Source organism: Palaemon carinicauda, chromosome 12 (assembly GCF_036898095.1).
Source record: "Palaemon carinicauda isolate YSFRI2023 chromosome 12, ASM3689809v2, whole genome shotgun sequence".
Taxonomy (NCBI): domain Eukaryota; kingdom Metazoa; phylum Arthropoda; class Malacostraca; order Decapoda; family Palaemonidae; genus Palaemon; species Palaemon carinicauda.
In genome coordinates, this window is record NC_090736.1 from 103428039 (window position 1) to 103433038 (window position 5000).

Genomic DNA, 5000 nt, shown 5'->3' on the forward strand with positions numbered 1-5000 from the left:
TTTAGAATTCTTATTACTGGAAAAAACAAGACCACCAGCAGATAGTTCCGAAAGGGTTGTTTAGTAGTTCCACGCTTCAAAGGATTTACCGTCAAACGAAAATATACAATATGCTGGGTTTCCTTCAAGCGTAAACTACCCTTAATTATAATAATAATAATGCATAAGTTATCACTGGGTAACACAGGTTTACCCAGAAAGAAAATTAATAAACATGGGAATATATGATTTGCTAACCAAATACTGTAGCAACAGCAAAAGGAACAACATTAATTAAACAGAATTTCCAACACTCCAGGGAAGGAGCTCGGATTTTCTAGGCTTTGAAAATCTGAGGAAGTTCTTAATTTATTCTAGGAGCATATCCTTAGTCCTTAATCCTGAAGCAACGGCAGCTGCTCTCTTTGGATACCTATAATTAGAGTCCACTGCTATAGTTTTTTGGGTCTCACAGAGGGAGCAATGCCACTAATACAACCTTTATCCCTGAGCAAGGGTATAAGGCTGGTAACATGTCTTTTCACAACTTCACCAGACTTCCCTTTCAAAATCTGAGCATTGGTCACCTCTCCAAGGTCATTCTTTACCACCCCCCTTAACAATCCCAAGTGGATAATTTAAGGCCTTATTATGAGGATCCTTCAGCAAAACAATGTCTCCAGCTTCAATGATTTTATGGGTAACAGGCTTGTATCTGTCAGTCTTATCAACTGCTTGATTTATCAATGTCGTCAAAAATTCAGAATGATAATTCTAATCAAGGTCTCTCTTACCTTCCTCAGCTTGCTGTAAGTGTCCCTCAATTATTCTTGAGGGTGAATCTTTCAAGTCATACTCCCCATCTAATTCAGGATCACACTGCAATTCGGGTATAATGTAACAGAGGTTAACTCGTAGCCATGTATTAAAATTTCTGGAGTTATTGGGCTAGGTACAGATTCATCAGGCACATCCCTTAAACCATCCTTAAAGGCAATGGGACGACGATTTATAAGATGAGTTGCCTGAGATATAAGAAAGGCCATATCCCTTATGTCTAACACATTTGTTTTAATGGATTTGTTAATTAAATGTTTATACCATTTTTATGCAAATTTCCACTAAAGAACCCATTTGGCTACAACCCTTGTAATAATTTTAAAATTCAATAGGTTTAATTCCATTTTCTTCAAAGTATGACAGAGTATCAGGATCTTTTAAAAAATCTGCAATAACATTAGCCCCGGCAACAAGTTGTGTCCCCAAATCACTCACTACAAATTGTGGTAAACCATGTTCAAAGGTATGTAGAGTGAATGATCTCAAAAATTCCTTGACTGACAAATCCAAGCATAATTTCAAATTAATGGCCCTTGTATACATACAGCTCATACACAAAATCCAAACCTTCACCTTACTACCCTGTTGCTTTACAAAATACGGTCCAAAATAATCAATATATACATAACTGAAGGGAATCTGGGAAGGATCCATTCTAAACTCCCGGTAAGGGGACCGATTTAACCGAATGGTATGCTCCTTGTACCTTTTACAGATGACACAATCTTTTACCACTCCTTTAACAGCTGAAAAACATTGTGGTATCCAGAACTTCTTGCGTAGCTCATTCAGAACAGAATAATAACCAGCATGCTTGAGTTTTATATGAAGACTCCTGATTATCAGTTCTGTCAAGGAACTTTTGTTAAACAGCAAGATTGGGAAGCAACACCTCTGTTTACCTTTCCACCTGTCAAACTTGCCTTTGACTCTGAGAATTCCATCTTTATCTGGGTAAACATTCAACTGTCTTACCAAATTAGGTATATCCTTAAGAAGTTTAGAATTGGATGCAAAATACTCCAAAACACTAGGAAACTGAATTTTTTGTTCTTTCAATATGATCATCTTCAGAGCTTTCACATAAATCCTGTATCATTAGATTCAACGGGAACCTTCAGTTTTCTAGCTGTAACTGTAGCTTTCCACTTGGCAAAACACTGAGCAACCCTGGCATGCACTTTAACCATGAGAGAGAAACTAGAGTATCTGTTTGGAGAAACTAGATGCTCAGCAACGTCCTCCCTAAGGTCTTGTGCACAAACATTACTTAAAACATTTTCCTCTTTGAAGTCAAGGGTAGCCCTAGGGTTAGGAACTGTAACTCTCAAAATATCTTGACTGACTATAGACTGGTGGATATCAGGGTGAGGTCCGGAAAAATAGTTTGTATTAATCAACTGTTTATAGGACAAGGTTCTTGTTATGCAGTCTCCAGGATTGGCAGTTCCAGTGATGAAAGTAAAATTAACAGGAAACGTCTCACATAACTTATCTATTTGCTGTAGCCTGTTAAGAACAAATACAGACCTTCTCTGCATCTTATCCAGTTTTAGGAATATGAATTGATCCAAGAAAGAGCTACCAAACTATCAGAGTACAAATCCAAACTTTTTATTGCAATTGGAACGAGGCAATCAGGCCCTCCTAAATCTTTAAACAAATCAATTAACAACTCCACACCCAAGCAAATGGCTTGTAACTCCAGGGAAGGGATGGACTTAGTATTAGACTGTCTGTTTATCAGCCTGTTTTTGGCTAATAAAAAATTTGTTGGCCAGTATCAATGTTCTCTATATACAGAACAGCTCCATATATCATACTGCTAGCATCTACACAAGCAAGAAGTCTGTATTGTCCATCTCTTTCCCCAACAAATCTTTGAACAACAATTTCAGGTGTAGAATTAGCTTGCCTTGCAATGCATTTCCATTCTTTTAGCTTTTCCGCAGGTAAAATATCATCCCATCCTAATGACTTATCACACTGTAAACCATGCATAAATATCCTTGCCCTATTAAATACTGGACCATTGATATTATACAAATCAAAGTTTGAAGCAATGGACTTGAGGATGGACCTCTTCGTACTTGCCGAAACTTCCAAAACAATGGGAAAAAGTTGAAAGGGTATCCAACTCCCTATTCCATTCAAACCTAAAAGTTTAACTTCTGTTAGTGTATTTTGATCCCAGTCTGAGTCAATGACTTCTTGAAGTGGCCCATCATTGGTGACAATTTGTTGCAATTCTATCCTATAAGGAGCAAATATATTTGTTAGCCGAGTATAGGCCCCATTCCAAGGTATCCGAATTTTTGCAGGTATAAGCTCCATTATCCATATAAAACAACTGATAAAGCAATTTCTTCATATTTTTTACCTCTTGAGTATCATCATCCACATCCAAAACCAGTATCTTATAAAGACTCAACATCAAAATTGTAGGGCTACATCTTAAACCAAAACTCAATCTAAGATTCGTGTAACCAACTAAGGAAAAATCTTTCTTCTTCACACTTCTAACCCAAAGAAAAAGTAATTTATTCTGATCTGAAGGTCTAAGTGCTATCTGATTAAAAGCCTTTTTGAGATCAAAGCAAAATATCTTCGAACCAAATCGTAAGTGAAGTAAGGCTGAACTTAACTTTTGGTTTAACGACGGCCCTGGATGAATTGCCTGGTTATGGCTTACTGTCATGGGTTTTCTAGGGTCCGCCTCAAATATGTTTGATAGAAATACTACTCTGCATTTTGTAGTCTCTCGATCAAGTTTAAACACCCCCATGTGGGGTAAAAAACTATGTTCAGGATGTTCAGTTAGGTAATGCTTAAGGTTTGGGATCTTTTCAATTATTCCTAAATTTTCTTGTTCTTTAATGACTTCATCCATGAGTTTCAGATGCATCTCCCTTTGCAAAGCTTCTTTAAATTTGACTTTAACACTGCTTCAGCTAGTTATAATTTTTACCAAGTAAGTGGGACACCTTACTGTTCCATAGCAGAGGCATTGATAATCTTCCATCCTCATTAACAGTGGCATTGTTAAGTGCATATCTTACTAGAGAATTATTGAGTTCCACAGATGTCTCATTCTCTCCTTATCATAATTAAGGATCCTTTTTGCAGTCATATTCCAACATTTGCTCGGTGGCCCTTTGTAGTGCTTGCTCATTTATGCCCCCGTTCTCATTTAAAACTAGAAAATTAGCTTCTACCACCATTTCCTCATGCTCCAATATAGATTCATCATTAAATTTACCTAATCCAAGGCCAATGGAATCAAGAGAACCTACATCCAACTGAGCAACATCAGACTTGCAAGTAATTGAAGTTTCAACTGCATTTAAATCAGGAAGGCAATGTAAATTTTTTAGCATTGTGTCAACTATTACCAAGAAGCATCACTCCAAAGGAAGTTTGAAAGTATACTGAAGGACTATCCTGTCCAAACCTAACTGTTGACGCCATAGTGCAGTGAGCAGAGTTAGTGCCTAGGATGAAATCTATACTATTTAACTCATCCCCATTATTTAGCAACTGTTTATCTGCAAGGGTGTAACCCTTAGCAGAGAAATGGCTTGCCACCCTGAACAAATTAGGCAACTTCAAATTTATATTTATATAAGGTACACATAGGGCCTCCACCTTGCAAATTTCCTGACCAAATTTTAAATTCAGTTCCACAACCTTTGTATTATATGATTTAGCAGAGTTAAAACCATTAACAGTAAGACTCACATTTCTCCTCAAAACTTTGAACTGAATTTTCTTAACCGCTCTATCCGTAATAAAATTACACTGACAGCCCGAGTCTTGTAAACCTCTTATTTGGGTATGGTCCTCTAGCTGACAAGTGAAAGTTGGTAGAGCAGATCTATTGCCATAGCACTGAAGAGCATCCACTGAAAATACTACCCCCCGTGGAAACCTTTTCAGATTTCTCATTAACTAAATTGGAGTTTTTATTAAGACTTCTAGCATTGACCACCTCTTCTTTTGGGGAATCTCTTTAATGCAGAGAAAGGTGAAATGCCAGCCATTACATCCTCTGCATTTCTTATGAAGTCTAAATTTGCACAAACCCCGCAGAATGAGAGGAACTGGCACACTTAAGGCAACCTCCTATCTCTTTCAGCTTATCCACCTTTGCCTTATTACAATTATAAACCGGGCACTTGAAA